Source organism: Symphalangus syndactylus, chromosome 16 (genome assembly GCF_028878055.3).
Source record: "Symphalangus syndactylus isolate Jambi chromosome 16, NHGRI_mSymSyn1-v2.1_pri, whole genome shotgun sequence".
NCBI classification, from domain to species: Eukaryota; Metazoa; Chordata; class Mammalia; order Primates; family Hylobatidae; genus Symphalangus; species Symphalangus syndactylus.
Window position 1 is genome coordinate 59,742,585 of NC_072438.2, and position 20,030 is coordinate 59,762,614.

At 36.1% G+C, this 20,030-nt stretch overlaps 1 long non-coding RNA gene across 1 annotated transcript in view; it reads right to left on the reverse strand.

Moving 5' to 3' along the window:
* LOC129464729 (uncharacterized) overlaps positions 1 to 19,088 on the reverse strand; it is a 51,000-nt gene extending 31,912 nt beyond the window's left edge. The window contains exon 1 of the long non-coding RNA XR_008651709.2: positions 19,015 to 19,088. This is a non-coding gene — a long non-coding RNA (uncharacterized lncRNA). The remainder of the gene's footprint in view (positions 1 to 19,014) is intronic.
* Positions 19,089 to 20,030: the final 942 nt, after the last annotated feature.

The following is a 20,030-nucleotide window of genomic DNA, read 5'->3' on the forward strand; positions in this document are numbered from 1 at the left end:
ACTCGGTAGGCTGAGACAGGAGAATTGCTTGAACCCAGGAGGTGGAGGTTGCAGTGAGCCAAGATCGTGCCACTGTACTCTAGCCTGGCGACAGAGTGAGACTCGGTCTCAAAAAAAAAGAAAGAAAGAAAGAAAAAAAAGGATTCATTCTGTTAGCTAGAAGACTGAGCATCTGGTGAAAGCCTCCTTCCACTCATGGCAGGAGGAGAAAGGAAACCAACATGAGCAGAGATCACATTTCAAGAGAGGAGAGGAAACAAGAGAGAAGAAGGCGTCAGGCTCTTTTTAAATCTTCTCTCCAGGGATGAAATAGAGAGAGAACGCACTTTGCTACCCCACCTCCCCACCATGCCAGGGAGGGCATTAATCTATTCATGAGATATTTACCTTCCTGACCTAAACACCTCTTGTTAGGCCACGGCTCCCCTCCAACACTGGGGATCAAATTTCAACATGAGATTTGGAGGGGACAAATATTCAAACTATATCATCACTCAACAGCCATATTTTAAAATTCACTTATTAAAGTATTTCATTGGGCACCATCTGAGTTGGGCAGGGGGTCTTTCTATGTCTCATTTGCTTGTGACTACTGGGACCCAGCAACTGAATGACTTTACATATGGCAGAATAAAAAACCTCAACTCATATTCTCAAAATTACTGAAAGAAAGGCATTTGAAGATCACTTTTATTAGCTTTCTCATTGGAGAAAGTAGAGACAAACACATACCTCAGAGGGTTGTTAAAAGGAATAAACAAACATACTATATGTTATTTATTTTAACACACCTAACTCTTGGCCATTCATCAGTCCTACTGGTGCCACAGTGTTACTGTCCTTTCACTGAGTTTAGCAGGTTAATTCACATTTATAAGATGGTCTATTCATTGTTAAATACTTTACATTTGCCAAGATCTCTAACATCAAGGAGAGTTGCTCCCTATTTTCATCAATGTAGCTAAAAAACATATTGTACTGAAGATGTAAAAAGGTCAAATGGCATTATAATGATCTGTTGGAAAAATCTATGCATATATCTAGGGTTGAGACAAGGCTTTAAAATGTTCATTCTGTGACTCTGCTATAATTTTGAGTTTTGATGCCTTCATATAGCTTTTTTTCCATGCACCTTTTCTAGGTGTATATAAATTGAAGAATGCCTCTCTACGTAACAGCATAATGTTAGATTATCAGTACAGAAAAAATGGAACTTGCACATCAGAATCTGGATGTCTTAATCCCCTAGTTCTACTACCACCATTACAAATAATTCCTACAAGAAAAAAATATATATATAATGTTCATACTCTGATGTGGGGCAGGAAGGAAATAAAGTAAATTAGTAGTGTGAGGGAGGTGTCAATTCAGACTTGTGTTACTGGTTCATTATCTGTAATGAATGAAGCCAGCAGTTATTAGTGCCTGCTCCGTGCCAGGAGCTATTCACATCCATCTATTTTAATTCTCACCAAAGCTCCCCAAGTTGCTTGGAATTTTCCCTCTATTACAAGTCCAGTAAACTGAGAGAGACTTTCAGCAATTAAATTGCATTTCTTTCTCCAATATTAGTCTATCAGTTTATGAATTCTTAGAGGAAGAAATTATCTGTGACCTAATAAGCAAGAATATCTTGACACTTGTTTCTGTCTGCTTATAATTAGACAAGGTACTGAGCTCTAAATATCAATAATGTTGCTGCTATCAAGTTTTATACTTTCAAGTACAAAAGGTTCTTGTTATTCAAAACCAGACTAAGACACTGAACTGTAAGTGTGAGGATTGGTAAAAATGGAGACTCAGATAAAAGGTTTGCTTTCATTTTTGTTTAATACAGATCAACAAACAATGCAAAGGAAATGAACCAGACAACGACAGAAATGAATGGAAGCAGGTCTCCAACATTTACCTAGTTTCTAGTTACCTAGACACTGGTCTCTCACAAAGTGCATCCAAATTTCAGGGGCCATTGCAACCTGTGTAGGATAATCACCCTGCCAGATTAGAGTTACTCAGCCCTCTGGTGAAATGGTTTGGCTCTGTGTCCCCACCTAAATCTCATCTTGAATTGTAATCCCCACATGTCAGGGGAGGAACCTGGTAGGAGGTGACTGGATCATGGGGGGCAGTTTTCCCCATGCCGTTCTCATGACAGTGAGTTCTCATAAGAGCTGATGTTTTTAAAGTGTGACACTTCTCCACTTCAATTTCTCTCTGCCTCTCCTGCCATCACGTAAGATATGCCTTGCTTCCTTTCCCCTTCTGCCATAATTGTAAGTTTCCTGAGGCTTCTCCAGCCATGAGGGACGGTGTCAATTAAACCTCTTTTGTTTGTAAATTACCCAGTGTCAGGTAGTTCTTTATAGCAGTGTGAAAACAGACTAATACGTCTGGGTTCCGTGCTTTTTATACCATTAGTCTGAAAGGGCCATGACAGCATTCAGGAATTTGCCTAACTGATATAAGCTATGTTAATTCCTCACACTGTCTCTTACAGTGTCATTGGCACCAGCACACCTGGTCATGACAAAATTTTCATGTGCTTATGTTTCCTTCAATACACAAAGGTGTGGCTATTTGAAAATATTCCTGCCCTCTCAATTTTCTGACAGTTCTTCCCCTAGAACTGCTTTGATGAGTAGAGTATAGTAGCAGTGAGGAATGAGTTATGTATGAAAGGTGATGCAGCTTCTATCTTGTTTGTTGAAACACTTGCACTTGGAGCCTTGTACCACTCTCTAAGATGCTTGAGTACCTTAAGGCCACCATGCTGTGATGAAGCCAAATCAAACAGAGAAGACTGTAAGAGTGTAGCCGAAAATCCTAGGCTTCAACTCTTTACATGCTGGCTACAGACCTGTAAGGATAAAACCTCCAGACAATTCTACCCCCAACTCTTGAGTCACCCCACCTTTCAGCTCTTCTCAAGTGAGGCCCCAGACACCATAGAGCACAGTCTAGCAGTTCCCCTTGTACCCTGTCCAAATTCTTAATCCACAAAATTCTGGAGAGTAAAAAAGGCTTAATTCCTGATTTAAGCCACTAAGTTGTGTTGGCGTGGTGTCAAAACAGCAACAGTAAACAGAACAAATGGTCAGACACTAATCACTTTTTTCAGTGCCCCCTTTGGAATGTACAGAACTTAAAGCTCAGTGAAAGGTAGTGGATTCCTGTTTTTAAATGCCGTTGTTTTTAACTTCATGCCTATTTATCTGGCTTTTATAGAATTTGTTTGTATGTATACCATAAATATAATTTAAGTATTTCTGAGACCTTTATGTAAAAAGTGACCCTAGCAAAAGTGCTATCAAAAAATATTTAAACTAGAAGAATATATGAATAACATCTTGACTCTGCTTGTATTCCCAAAGATAATTTGGGACAGATTTTAGTTAGGATTTAATTTTGCTACTTGGGAAAGAAAACTGAAATCAAGAGTGGCTTAAATGCATAAGATTTTATCCAAATAACTTAACAGTCTCAGATGTGGGGATCAGACAACACACCAAAGTTTGAGCCATGTGTCACTAAAAATACACAGGCTTTTCAGCTTTCTAACCAATCCATTTCTAGGGTTTGTCCCTCTTCTACATGATCCAAAATGGCTGCTGTTCCTGCACCTATTATGTCCATAAGAATCAGGAAAGAGAAGGAGTCTTCCCGGACCAAACTGAGGGTCGGGCTGCTATTTCTTGTGGCCCAATAACAAGATGCAGATAAACTGGGGAGGAAGAGAATTTTTTTTCTTTTTTTTTTTTTTGAGACAGAGTTTCGCCCTATTGCCCAGGCTAGAGTGCAGTGGCACGATCTCGGCTCACTGCAAGCTCCGCCTCCCAGGCTCAGGCCATTCTCCTGCCTCAGCCTCCAGAGTAGCCTGGCTAATTTTTTGTATTTTTCGTACAGACGGGGTTTCACCATGTTAGCCAGGATGGTCTCGATCTCCTGACCTTGTGATCCACCTGCCTCGGCCTCCCAAACTGCTGGGCTTACACACGTGAGCCACCGTACCTAGCCGAGAATTTTTTTTTTTTTTTAATTTCTGTAACCGGTTACAGGGAGAAAGCCTGTAAATTATCACCAGATGAACTCAAAATTACAAGTTTTCCAGAGCTTATATACCTTCTAAGCTATATGTCTACATTTAAGCATGCATTCATCTAAAGACATAAATGATTAACTTCTTTGAATCTATAACTAAGGTCTGAGTCTTGCAGACCTTCCTCTGGATCCTCAGTAAATTTACTTAAACTAAATAGGTCCAGGTTCTGGGGTGATTACCCTTACCTTGTCTCCTGCTAATTCATGTAGGTTTAGAGAATTCTTCAGACCCCCAATAACACTTGTTTAATCCTAAATGGGTCCTGTTAAGAATTTCTTTGTTGTTTTGTCTTGGTTTAAGGCCCAGGAAAGGTGTAGGCAAAACTCTTGGCAGGTTTTTTACATTCCAGCCTTTGTATCAAGGCACTGGCTCTTTCAGCTTTTAATATGTAACTTAACCCCCTCAGTTAGTGCTTAAACTCTTGTTATGGAGGCCTGCATTACTGAGACCTGGCCTGCCACAGGAGTAGGTCAAGTACTGATCTAGCTTACTCTTAGGAAGTAGAACATTGCATTTCTATTTTTATATTCATCAGAACTAACGTGGCCAGACTCAGCTGGAAGGACAACTGAGAAATTGAGTATATCTAGGGAAGAAATTTGCCCAGTTAACATTCAGAAGTTCTGTTACTAAGGACAAAGAGGAGAATGGATTTTATAGTACTACTAGAATTCTCCTCCACAGAGTGGATGCATTGAAAAGTGTTTCAATTTAATACATGTTTCAGAGAAGAGAAAACACTAATGCATATAAAGGAAGCACCTACTCTGTGTTAGAGACTACATTGTTATCTTAACCTGTGATGTACAAGTTTTTGGCCTTATTTTATAGAACAGTTATATATTCACCAAAGTTAAGAAACATGCCCAGTTTTTATTGTAATAAGTAGCAGAGTCATAGTTGTAACCTAAGAAGGCTTTCTGATGGCAAATCTCATTCTCCTTGAGAGAGAGAACTCTGGAGAGTGATATGGATAGTGACCTTGAAGAGAGGAATGTCTGTTTTGCTTGTATTGAGCTACCAACTATTCACCATTATGACTGATAATGAAGATGATGATGATGGTGATGCTAACTTCTATTGAACATTGCCTGCAGGCACTCCTTTAAAATAACTGTTTAAAACTTTGGGTTTTAAAACTTTGGGTTTCTTTCTAAAGAACAGGACCATGATTGTTCAAATATTTAAAATGATTGTCAACAGTTCCTCTTTTAGTGCTATAAACCTTTGGCCTTGCACACAGTTGTATTCTCAGCAATTTATCTTGACTGAACTGAAGACAAAGTTTTTGTATTTTTAGTTGTTTCAGTTCATCTGAAGATGAAGCTCTTTATCCAGCTTGCTAAACTGGAAAATAATTCAAATGTCAAATATTAATGTTATAAGGAGTTCTGTGACCTTTTAAATTTCTCTGATGTACTTTGGAAATGGTTATTTCCAGTATCTTACACTTGGCCGTGCCTGGGTTTATTCTTCATTAAAAAATAAACTTCACATGCCTGAGAAATTTTTGAATGCTGGTGCTACCCAACATGTTTGGAACTTATAAAATTATTGTCTTTAAAGCAGCATAGTCCTTAAAATCCATAAAGCCTGCAATAATAGTTCTAAGAAAATATGCAGCTACCAGATTAACACCATTGTGAAGTAACAGCATAAATAGAATAAGACCAGTTAAGAACACTGCTCCAAAGTGGGCCGTGCTTTCAGGAAATGAAGTATCGTAACAAAGATTCAAACAAATTTAGAAACAGTGCCTGAAGGAGGCCTATTGGTACTAATGTCATTAAAGTACAAAATATTTTCTAGATTTAATATTTTTTGTTGGTTTCTTTAATTTCCTACTTGCTTTCTCAATTCTTCAAGTAAATCCAGGGTTAAGTAGCAGCATTATTTCAAGGCAAGAAACAGCTACACTTTCCCCAGTGTCACAAAAGCAGTAAAGCTGAGGGTAATAGCTTCTGTTAGATTTTTTTATAGGAAATCTTAAATCACGAATCTCTTGGTTTTGGAAGATAAATATGTAAAATAAAAATTGAAAATAAAAATTTGTATGATTTTAAATAATTAAATATAAATTCATATTGTCCATAGAAATATTTAATGTTTCTATATTCCTAAGTCTTTAAACTCAAACTTTTTCAGTAGGTGGTAAAGTGCTGTGTGTTGCTAAAATGCATGCTATAAGTTTTGAACTCAAAATCTCAGTGAGATATATTACAAAATCTTGAGTCTGAGATTTTATAATAAATTGTATCTTATCTACTAGTATCTTTATCTGCTTTATCTGCTAATATATCTATATCTGCTATTTTCCTCTTCTCCAAGTTGTGGTTACTTTTCAAATCAAAATAGTTATAAGTCAATGAGACACAGAAAAAATTCCAATCTTATAAATTAGAATTCATTTTAAATATGCAGCTGCTTGTGCCATGCACGTGGTTTTATTTGTAATCCATGTTGGATAGTTCGAGTACTAGAATTAAGATTTTAGGCATTCGGAAGCCCCATGGAGAAGACTGACTGTAATTTCTATAACCAATCAGTTACATTCTTAGTTTGCAAAATTTTAAATGTGAAATAAAGGAGAGAATACATTTTGAAACACAATACATCATTCTATATGCTATTGTTTGTTAGATTAAGACTAACTACAATAATTTGATTCATTAAACTTTGTGATGACTTAACATTTCTTAAAGACGCTAATCCCCAAAAATTAAAGTGTCACCCTCAGATATTGCCTCATGCTTTAAAAAATAATAAAACAATTAAATTATTTAAAAATCATGACAGGAGGCCTGATGAAATGGTCTGGGCTTGAAGCAGCCATGCTATGTCCTCCGTCTCTCCTCATTTTTCTTTGTTACATAGTCTTGGAATTAGTTAGGTGGCTGCCAATAGTCCAAGGCTAAAAATAGTTTTCAGCAAGCCATTCAGGCAAAAGACTGGAAATGGAATATGTATAAAGAATGTGAGGGCAATGGATTTAGCAGGAGAATTGCTGGAGACATAATGTCTGAAATTTGAATGGCTGTATGTATGACATAAGCAATTTTCAAGCACGTTAATTTCAGTTCATTTTAATTTTGCCTGGACAGGGTATTCAACATACAAGCAATTAGTCCTCCAATATCCATCACAATTTAAAAATTAGATCTTGATCATTTTATCTTTTTGTGACATTTTCTCTTTTAAAAAGATTTATTTTTAGCTGATTTGGACATTTGTTTTATTTCTTATTATTGACAATATTAATTTATTTCATGAAGGAAGCTTTTAAAAAGTGATGAACCTCATACTTGGTAAGTTTCATTTATTATTATTTGAAAGAAAAACTAATTATAAATCATCTCAAAACTAATGATACCATTTAATGTTATTTTAGGTTAAGAAGATACTCTAAGTTTCCTTTTTTAAAGTTGATTTGTGGCAATTTTCTGATATAAAACAAACATATGGTATACTCATAGTTTGGTTTTTTTTTTGAGACAGTCTTGCTCTGTCTCCCAGGCTGGAGTGCAGTGGCTGATCTCAGCTTACTGCAAGCTCCGCCTCCCAGGTTCACACCATTCTCCTGCCTCAGCCTCCCGAGTAGCTGGGACTACAGGTGCCCGCCACCACGCCCAGCTAATTTTTTGTATTTTTAGTAGAGACGGGGTTTCACCATGGTCTCGATCTCCTGACCTCATGTTCTGCCCACCTCGGCCTCCCAAAGTGCTGGGATTACAGGCGTGAGCCACTGTGCCTGGCCGATATAGTTTATATACTATCCATAGATCAGATAAAAATATCATATGTTCATTAAACCTACAACATGAAAGCCCACATAACTGCCATAGTTTGGTATACTGGATATAAAATTAATTTTCATTACATGTTTGACCTTTCATCTGTTTTAAAAACTATACCCATTTTGAAGCCTTCAACCAAAAAAAGAGGCAATTCTTTTTCACAAAATGATAGTAAATCAGATGTTTAAAGAATAGAAATTTTAAGTCTGTATTAAAAACAAATCATTATAACCAAGATTAAAAACTGAAATCTAGTTAGTAAAGGTACACTTAACCAAATAGGTTTGGTGGTATTTTAAAATTCACTTCTAGTAAGATTTTTCAATCAGTCAATAGCTGACTTTACAAATGCATATAGTTTGTTCTATGTTGAAATCCTGGCCAATTAAGGCACCGGTGGTGAAGGCATGTTTTCTTTACACCACTAATGGGTGCCTGTCAAGAAACAAAGGAAGGATGCCTTGTTGGAGCACATCTTGGAAACATTTCATGGCCTCCCTTACCCATGTATACATATAAATGTTACTTTTCCTCAAAAGGATAGCAGAAAAGTACTATTTAGACAGTTATTTTTTGCTCTTGTCATACCCACCTATTTCAAGTGGTTTGTTCAGTGACCTCTATCTTGCATACATGTGTACAGAAAGCATAAGCAGATGAACAAACCAACTAATGGTGAAAACTGTGGGAAACCCAAGAGCACGTGTCCCATATAAAAAGCACATGTCCCAAATAAAAAGTTAGTCTTTTTTTCTTTTTCTTCTTCTTCTCCTCCCCTTCTACTTCTCTTCCTTCTTTCTTCTTCTCATAATCCAGCAGTTAATTCTTATGTGGCATCTCCAATTTGAAACTAATTTAATGAAGTGTATTATCAATGAAATATGTATAAACGTGGATATTACCAACAAGCCACCGGTCCAATCTATCCTCATTTTACCAATAAGATAAAAGAGTACTTATAAAACTAAGCACCAACAACTATGTGGTGAAAACAAAAGAATTCGGAATTCTCTATGTCCATACCATTGTTCAGTTTTCTAAATCTCTGCCTCTCTTCCAATAGTTTAGTTGCCCATGAAGTGAGTCAGTTGCATTTCTCGTTAACCAAAACTAACTTAAAACTATTTGGTACATTATTTTATTTTTCGGATCAATCTGTGTATTTCATGAGCTATATCTTCTTGGGAAAATAAAGTGGCAAACCCCATCTGTATAAAAAAATAAAAATAAATTTAAAAATTAGCCAGGCATGATGGCACACGCCTATAGTCCTAGGTACTTCGGAGGCTGAAGCAGGAGAATTGCTTGAGTCCAGGAGTTCGAGGGGGCAGTGAACTATGATCACACCATTGCACTCCAGTTTAGGCAACAGAGTGCGACCTTGTCTCTGAAATAATAATAATAATAATAATAATAAATCTCCTCACAACCCAGAAAACCTTTCCACAAAGGAAGAAAACAGTTTTATTATTGAGTACACATTAAACCACAATGCGATGAGCATTACAGGCAATCTGCTAAGAGATTACCAAATCAAAAAGAAATTTCACCTTTTTAAATAGACAAGCAGATACAACCCATTACACACATATTCTCAGGATAAACAATTAATAGTCCTCAAGTAAGAGGACTTGATGTCACCATTTATCACATACAATTCGCCTTAAAATCACCTTATAATTGGGGTGGCCACCTGTGTTAGCTAATTGGCTTTATCTAAAATAAAAATAAGTATCTTTATGACAAGAGGTAGTACATTAGTTGGCGCAGGCCGCCATAACAAAATACCAAATGCTAGGTGCCTTAAACAACAAGAATTTATTTTCTCACAGTTCTGGAGGTGGGATGTCCAAGATCAAGGTGCTGACCTCTTTGGTTCCTGGTAAAAACCCTCTTTCTGGCTTGCAGATACCCAGAAGTCCTCATATGGCAGAGAAAGAGCAAAAGAAAGATTTTGATCTTTCTTCCTCTTCTTCTAAGACCATAATCCTATTGGATAGGTCTCCATCCTTATGACCTATTTAACCTTAATTATCTCCTAAAGACACTATTTCTAGATACAGTCCCATTAGTGTAATGAGCTACAACATATTGAATTTAGGAAGACACAATTCAGTCCACATCAGGCTTTGCAACTCGGAATCCAGTATCAGCCAAAGTTAGCCTCCTACCCTTTCACAGATACACTTTCATAGAAAGTCCTATCTTCCTTGATGATTGCATTTCAAAGAGATGACTCCTAAGTCCTCAAAAAGACATTCCTGGGTTGCAAGCTTGGCAAAATGCTTATTTAGCTTTTAAAAAACATTTGTGTACATTTCAGGGAAACAGAAATGTTTAGGAATTCACAAGTTTTCTAAAGTAAATGCTTTAAGAAAAGTTTAGAGGAAGAGGGATCTCTTATTTTCAACAAGTCTCAGCAAGTCTCATTTCTTTTTATTTTTTGGATTGGATTTGCCCTTATACACTGCATAGAATGAATGTTGAATTTAATTACTCTGATATCCATAGTGATTTAGCTTTTTAAAAATATTTACTTTTGCTGTTTTATAATTTTTATAACTGAAAAAAATAATCTTCTGCAAGGTAGATATATATTCTTATTTCCACATCAGAGCTAGAAAAACAAGTACTAAAAAATCAAATTTTTATGTAATTTACATATAGGACAGCCAACTGTACTTTTGAAATTATGTTTCCAATTTCAATATGTTTCCAATTTCAATTTCTTCATTTTATAAGGTATTATCAAATTATTCTCAATCACCAATCCTTGGCATACTCTAGCATTTTCCAGTGGCTGTCTTTCTTCTGAATTATTACTTGACTGAGTTGTGTAGAGTTATTTTTCTCCAATCTAGTATGTCAAACTTTTGATCCTTTTTGTTGTTAATATGTGTGTGGGTGTGTGTGGGTGTGTGTATGTGTGTACATGTGTGTATGCTTTAGTTTGTTGATCTCTTTTCATTTTAGGTTAGATATTATAAGAGTGGGGTTTGGAAAATATAGTTTTCACTTTATTTCCATATTCCAACTTTTGGTCTAACAAGGAACATTTCCTTAGGTTTTTTTGGTGGATTATCTGCTGAATGGCTGCCAACAGTTCCATCTCTGTACACTCCTGCCACTTGTTCTCTAAAGAACTAGAGTTTATTTCCTTCCTTTAGAAACTGGTCTGGCTTGTTACGAAGTGATTCTGTGCCACGTCTGGGCCTAAGCATCAAGAAAGATCTTGGCTTCTCGTTTCCATACCCTAGAAAGCCAGCTGCCGTGAAAAGTTGGATAGCCTGGCTGAAGAGGTGCCCTGGGGGGAGAAACACTATGGAGAGAGAGAAGTCACATGAAGAGAAATGACACCCCATGTGACTGAGTCCATGAGACTCCATGAAAGGAGAGAGATCCAGTCATCTTAGAAAACACGTAGCCATTGAGCCACCAAGACGAGGTTCTCAAGGTGTGAGAGAGGCCATGTTAAATCCTTTAATTCCAGCTGAGCTGCCTGAGCCAGTACCCTGTGAAGCAGAGGAGCCATCCCCACTTAGCCCTGCCTGAATTCCTGGCCCACAGAATCATGAGTAAATTTGTTGTTTTTAACTGTTATATCTTAGGTAATTTATTATGCAGGAAGAAATCATTGAAACAGTAGCGCTTAAACAATATAAAATAGAGGTAAGAGTTGGCAATTACCTAATGAATCGGGTTTGTATAACCTACCATGAGCAATTACATTTGTAAGTACTTATAGTTTCCTATTTATAAAATACTTTAATAAATATTTTATACGTGTTACTGCAGAGTTCTTTATAAACCCAAAGATAAGACAGTATTATTTTAGTACTACACAGATTAAAGGGATTGAAGCATAACAAGATAGAATTATTTGTGCAGAGCCACAAAGCTATTAGGTTAGGGAGCAGTTCTACATGCTATAGAATCAAAAGCTTGTGAGCTCAAATACTGTGTTCTTTCAGACAAAATCTTTTGGTTTTAAAAAGTCTTTCCAGACACTACATTACTTACATTATGTAACCATACTGGCTATAATTATCAAATATATTTATTTATTTATTCCACAAATATTTAAGACCCATTATGCACAAAACACCATTAAAAGTGCTAGAATGAATAACAAGAGAACAAGTCCTTGCCTCATGAAATTTTCATTTTAATGAGGGCAGACAGACAACAAACACACTATAATAAGCTAGGTAGAGTTAGGTGCTTGAAGACAGGAATATAGGGGAATATTGTTGGAAATGCTACTTTAAATAGGATGATCGGGGTGGAAGGCCTGTTTGTTATAGTTACATTTGAGAAAAGACAGAAAGAAATATGAGACTGATTTTTGTGAATATCTAGAGGTAGAATATTCAAACCAGAGGAAACAACAGGTAGAGGCCCTAACACAGAGGCATGCCTGGAGGACAAAAGGGAGGCCTAAATAGGTGGGGCAAAGTAAGTGATGGAGACATTAGGAGGTATGATGGGAAGGATTCTAAGATAGCTTTCATAGTCTAAGCCCCTGGTGTTACACCCAGTATGGTTCCCTCCCTTAAATATGGGTGGGATTTTTGCTTCTAAAAAGGAATAGAGCAAAGGTTATGGCGTGGCATGACATTCCCTTGACTAGGTTACATTATGTAACAAAGATGCAAAGGTGATGGGATTTGAAATTAGATCAAACAAGACTTCCTCTTAGTAGAATGGAGCACACTCTCTTAACATATAGAGAGTCAGATCTAGTCTTGACTAGGATCCTGAGGGACCTCAGAAATAACAAAGATTAATTAAAAATCCTAAGGTTTCAGAATTTAAAATCTATTTTGGCAGTCAGAACAATAAGGAAAATAGGGAATGATTTAAGAAAAGTTAAAAATCCTTGTTTACTAGATAGCTCTTAGATTCTTTGTCAAGGAAAATAATCTTCTGAATTGCAGAAGAAAATAATAATGGACGGGAGAATCATTAAATCCAAACTCTTTCATAAAACAAATGCGAGAAGAGGTCACTCCCTTGGTTGAAAAATGTCATGGTTTCATATTGCATTTAGAGTAAGATTCTCCCTGACCATCTTCTCCATCAAATTAGTTTCCTTTTATTTTTCCTTTTCCTCTATTGATAACATTTATCACTTTTAATTGTGAGATAGTTGTAGATTCACATGTAGATGTAAGAAATAATGCAGAGGTTTCATATACACTTGACCCAGTTTCTCCCAATGGTAATGTCTTGCAATCGTGATATCTTCACATTAAGATACAGAACAGTCTTAACGCAAAATTCCCTGCTGCTTTCCTTTTGCAACTAAAACACCTCACTTCCTATTGCTAAGGCCTAGCTACAACAATTGTGCTTTGTATTCTATTATATTGTCATTTCAAGAACGATATGTAAATGGAAATTTACAGCATGTAAATTTTGAAACTGGCTTTTTTCACTTAAAATAATTTTCTTCAGATACATCCGGCCGGGCATGGTTGCTCACGCCTGTAATCTCAGCACTTTGGGAAGCCGAGGCGGGTGGATCATGAGGTCAAGAGATCGAGACCATCTTGGCCAACATGGTGAAACCCCATCTCTACTAAAAATACAAAAATTAGCTGGGCACAGTGGTGCATGCCTGTATTCCCAGCTACTCGGGAGGCTGAGACAGGAGAATTGCTTGAACCCGGGAGGCGGAGGTTGCAGTAAGCCGAAATCATGCCACTGCACTCCAGCCTGGCCACAGAGCAAGACTCCGTCTCAAAAAAAAAAAACGAAAAAGAAAGAAAGAAAAAAGATACATCCAAGTTGTTGCATGTATCAGTAATTCATCACTTTTTATTGCTGAGGAGGATTCCATGGTACGGATGTGCTACAGTTGACTTTACTTACCACCTCTTGAAGTTCATTTGGATTGTTTCATTTTTGGCCATTACCAATGAAACAGCTATTGACATTTGTGTAAGTTTTCCATTGAACATGTTTCCATTTCTTTTGGATAGATGCCCAAACCTTTGCAGTTGCTGAGTTTATGGTAAGCACATGTTTAGTTTTAAAGAAACTTTCAAATTATTTTTCAGAGTGGCTATACTGTTTATATTCCCACCAGCAAGGTACAAGTGGATTCAGTTTCTTTGCATCCTTGCCAAGATTTGGCATTAATATATTTTTGAATTCACTTGTCATTTAAAAATTACATATTTATTTGTTTACTCAAAGTTTTTTCATTTAGTGGATTTAATTTGAATTAAAAATTTCCTTTGAACTTCATAAGAAATGTTTAAGTTGCAATGTCTTCAAAGACAAAATTAAATATAACATACTACTTCATTCTTAATGTTTTTAAAATACAAACCAAATTAGTAAGATTAAACTTTTCACGTTGAAATAATACTTTCATGGGTTAGTCATTGAATAATTGATATACAAATGATCTTTTGCTGATGTTCTTGTTATGGTTTTATACTTAGTGATTGATGATTTTTAGTAATATTTTGCAGCAAGAGGTCTTGGTCTGCTTTGCTGATTCTTGTTCATCTCTTTGTTCTCTAAATGAGAATACCCCCGGAGTTCAATCTTTGGACATCTGTTCTACCTGCATTCACTCCCTAGATTACTGGCAAGTCCTAGTCCTTTAATTACTCTCATTCTGCTAATAAGTATTAAATGTGTATTTCCAGCTGATGCTTCCCCTTATTCCTGTCTTATGAATCAACTGCCTGCTCAGCCCCTAGATTGAGATCTTTAGCGGGCTTTCACACTTAACATGTACGAAACCAAAACCCTGACTTTCCCGTAGTAATGTTCATTTTCCAGTTATTTCTGCAATAGCACTCTTTTTGTAAAGTTATTCAATGCAAAAATAAAACTTAGATTCAGCATCATTTCCTTTCTTTTGCTTTCACCTCACAAGCAATTAACAAAGAAATCCTGTAGACTCACCTTTCAAACAACTTTCAAAACCCAACCACTTTTCTCATTACTCTGCTGGCTTATTCAAGCCAGTACACTCTGATTAGTAAAATAGTTTCTTAAGTAGACTGCCTGCTTCTACCTTTCTTCATATAACTGCCAGAGTGATCCTTTTGAAATGTAAGTTTGATTGTATCACCTCTCCACTGGAACCATGCACTGGTTTCCCACCACACTCACAGTAAAAGCTGAAGACCTTACTGTGACTTATAAGTCTTCAGTAAGCTGGCTCCTACTCTCACCATACCATGTTACTACCTTGATCTGCTTTCCTCTTGCATTTGTCTTCTATTGCTATGTAGCAAATTACTACCAACTTGGTAACTTAAAACTATGCATGTTTATTATCTCACAGTTTTTGTGGGTCTGGACACAGCTTATTTTCTACTCTAGGTCACACAAGGCTGCAATTAAGGTGTCAGCCTGGCTACATTCTCATTTGGAAGCTGGTCTGTGGAAAGATCTACTTCCAAGCACCCTTGCGTTAGTGACAGAATTTGCTTCCTTATAGTGGTAAGACTGAAGTCTCTGTTTCTTACAGGCTCTTGAATGGGAGCCACTTTCAGATCTAGGAAGCCACCTCCAGTTTCTTTCTATGCAGCTCTCTCACAAAATGGTAACAAAGCTCATCTTCTATTTCTGCTGCTAGTTTTCATTCTCCTGGAATATCTTAATAATAATTCTATCACAGCTAGTTAGAGAAAAGTTTCCAGAAGGCAGAAAAATTCCTCTTGTGAGTACAACCTCTGCCATTCATTTAAATATATATATCCTGAGGTCCAATTTTATCTTTTCTCTCTGAACTTTTGGCCTCTTAATACACTCATTTTGACACCTTTTACTTGAGTTCTTTCACTTCCATTACTGGTAAATTAAAAAAATATTTTTTTCAAATTTATGAATCTTACATATCAGCTATAAAATAGGTTTATGGAAAATACTGAAAGCAAAAAAAATAGGCTTATAGAAAATAGTGAAAGCAAAAGAAATTCATTATAATACTAGGTAATGTATCCATTTAGTTAAAAAAAAAAAAAAAGGAATACCAGAGAACAAGAGAGCAGTGAAGCAAATGTATCAACCAGAGTAGTTTTGACTTTACATCAAAAATAGCCCTATTCATTCCAGTTGAAGCCAAACTCAACAGTCAGTAGCAAATTTTGCAAACCTCAGCTCATTACGTATGTTGACCTTCCTGCAATATTCTTACTGGTCTATGCTGCATTGCTATATTTAGAGTAATTTGTCTTCCTTCTGGTTATGTGTCTTCCTTATTATCTTCTGTGCATGCATTTTTAATAATCTGAACACACAATAAAGTTCTCTCTACAGTTATGCCATTTTCTTACCATCCTTCTTTTCTTCCTCATTAATATAATTTGAGATTTACATTGTCAGAGTTATATCAATAGCAGTTTGCTACTTTTCTGAGCTTTCTTCTGAGTTTTTTATACCTGAAATTTTTGAAGTCTTCCTTCTTAAAATCTAGAGTAACCGTCCAATGAAAATCCTTCCCATTATGCTTCTAATTCTAAAATGAGATGGTCAGTTTTTCCAAAGGCTACTGTCAATTGCACTTTATGAACCAAATTATCCTCGTTGGTCCAAATTAGGTTGAAAATATTAGCTTCTGTAATCTCTTCCTTTACCCTTCAGGATGCGAAAATGTCAATAAGACCAGGTAAGAATGTGTGAGGTGTTCAGCTAATGTGCAATAGACTTTCAGAAGATGAGCAGATTGCTGAAGTTTGTGTGTCACTTCTGAATTTTCCATTATGACACTTTTGTGATTGTGTGACATGCACATCACCAACTGATTCCCTCTAACTGGACAGATAACCATAAGGTTTTGCCACATCTGAATTACCTTTCCTATTCTTTCCCTTCATCTCATTTAATACACTCTCCAAACTTCATCCATATTAAGGTGCATAGATTTCTCTGCACAGTGTGTAATTTCATGGTGTGAAGCAGTGCTTTAGCTTCACTTCTGATTCCCAAATTTGAAATTTTGGGGACTTAAGTACCTATGACCTAAAATAATACTAGTGTGTAGTAGGTGCTCATTAAATAGTTGTGAAAAGAATTTCACATTATGAGGATTTGTTTTTTTTTTTTTTTTTTTTTGAGATGAACTTTCACTCTGTCACCAGGCTGGAGTGCTGTGGTGTGATCCCAGCTCACTGCAACCTCCGCCTCCTGGGTTCAGGTGATTCTCCTGCCTCAGCCTCCTGAGTAGCTGGTATTATAGGCACGCACTGCCACGCCCAGCTAATTTTTGTATTTTTACTAGAGACGGGGTTTCACCATGTTGGTCAGGCTGGCCTTGAACTCCTGACCTCGTGATCTGCCTGCTTCAGTCTCCTGAAGTGCTGGGATTACAGGCGTGATTACAGCCACCGCGCCCGACCATTTTTTTCTTTTTCTTTTTCTTTTTTTAGTTAGGAATTCTCTTGCATTTATTTGCAGCTTGTCACTGGCTTTTGTGTCATTAATCATCGTTGGTGCACTTCTCTAACCATCCTTGAAGACTGGATTCGTGTGGGAGATGGGATGACTGAAGACTGAAAGTCCTTGAAAAATATGTCTCAAATAATGAGTTTGAGGCTTTCGTCTAGCCTCAAACTCATTATTTGCAGAAAGCTTTTGAAGTGTGGTTACAGCAGAAAGAACACACTCAAAAGATGCACAGAAAGCAAAAATAGGTTATGGCAATGGTTTAAATATAGGATTGCAAGGATGAGAGTTTTTAACCTCTCTGTGTCTATAATGGAAGACAGGCAGGATGATAATACTGCCAGATTTATGAGAAGATTAGTGAAGTGGATTGGTGTAGAATAAAAAGACTAGGAACTCATTTTCAAAAACCATATTGCATTTCAAGGATCAGAAAGATATCTCTAACCAAAATAATGAGATCTGCAGTTTAGAATACATAAAATTATTTCATTAGGTAAAGGGACAATAGTGGTTTCATTCACTCTAGAGAGAGAATTCAGATCCAGTTTGATGAATGTTACCATGAATGGATATCACAAAGATTCTCTGTAAGTGAGGATTTTAGGCTTTGTTTTTGCAGAAATTGAAATACGTGTGCCAATGTGGCCCTCACAATACTCTGTATTTGGGCCATGGATTTCAAAAACATAGATGATGTCTTCCTTGTTACAGAAAAAAAAAGAAAAAAAAGGTGTACAAAACAAAAATCAATGAACAAAGACATTTATAATTAGAACTTCCCTGGGACTAATTTTTGTTGTATTTCAACATAGGAATGAGGAAGAAACTTCAATATAAGATGAAAATCTATTTCTCTACAAAAATAATTCATAGTAGGTAGTTTTCTTAAAACTAATTTAAAATCTGTCAGGATGTTTGTTCCTACATTGTCTCTATAATATCACCTGAGGGCTTCTATAAACACTTCATGTAAAAAATTTCTTCATAATTAAATGTCTAGAAAAAAATTACATTCATTGAGAACATGGTATATTTTCCCATGAACAGTGAAACGTATATAATCAGCATTTTTATTAGACCGCTACAAATCACAGTGCTAAATATATTATTCAAGCTTAGACGTTTTCTGAATTTTGTGGTCTATCTGCATTATTGACTTTCTATTCTAATTTATATTTTCACAGGCACCTGACTGTAATGTATTCTTTGTACATTTGGTTTCTGTAGAATATTCTGTGCTACCTCAAATTCTTCCTGAAATGAGACATGTTGAAAGAAAAGAGAGGAAGGGAAAAAAGGGAACAAAAGTGAAAGCATACACATTATACTAGCAAGCGGTGGATAATTTAAGACAATTTAGTTAATCAAATTGGTGGGCTTTATTGCTGTAAGATAAATAATATCACTATAATAAAACTAATATGAAAATATTCAATTTCCATCTCTTTCCAGCACTGTTCATCAAGATACTTGGGATCTAAAAATTATGTATACACAAAAAATAAAAAAGAAACTACTAAATCAATATTTATCCATATTGTAGTATATGCCAGAATTTTTTTTTCTCTTTAAGGCTAAATAATATTTCATGGTATGTATATAACACATTTTACTTATCCATTTTGTATTAGTCTATTTTCATGTTGCTGATAAATACATACCTGGGACTGGGCAATTTACAAAAGAAAGAGATGTTTAATGACTTACAGTTCCACATGACTGGGGAGGCCTCACAATCATGGCAGAAAGCAAAGAGGAGCAAGTTACATCTTACATGGATGGCAGCAGGCAAATAAAGAGAGTTTGTGCAGGGAAACTCCCCTTTAGAGAACCATCAGATCCCATGAGACTTATTCACTATCACGAGAACAGCATGGGAAAGACCTGCCCCCATGATTCAATTACCTCCCACCAGGTCTCTGTCACAACATGTGGGAATTCAAGATGAGATATGGGTGGGTACACAGCCAAGCCATACAAGTTTACTTGTTTAGTTTAGCTATAATGACTATTTTATCCACATTTTAGCTATTGTGAATAATGCAGCTATGAACATGAATGTACAAATTTCTCATCAGGACTCTGTTTTTAATTCTCTTGAGAATATATCCAGAAATAATATTGATGAAGTTTACAGCAATTCTATTTTTAATTCTTTTGAGGAGCTGCCATACTGTTTCCACAATGTCTGTACTATTTTACACTTCCACCAATAGTGCACAAGTTTCCCAATAAGGACATTAAGCTAAGTGAAATAAGCCACACAAAAGACAAATACTGTACAATTCCACTTACATGAGGTATGTGGAGTAGTAAAAAGCATAGAATCAGAAACTAGAGTGGTGGTTGCCAGGGGATGGGGGAGGGGTAAATGGGGAGATATTGTTCACTAGAAAGTTTCAATTTCATGAGATAGAAAGGAAGAGTGATGGAGATAGATTGTAGTAATGGTTGCATAACATTATAAATGTATTTGATATCACTGAACTGTACACTTGAAAATGGTTAAGATGGTAAATTTTATGTGTATTTTACCAAAATAAAATTGGGGGAAAAGGAAACTACGAGCATGTAAATTATTTGTACTTATATATATAAAATATTTTTTTTTACAATCCAGCCCCCCAAAATTATAAATGAAATAACGTAAAAATAATACTCTAGAACTGGTAACTACAATTTCAACATTGAAGAGAAAATATATTGAAAGTCTACCATCTTTC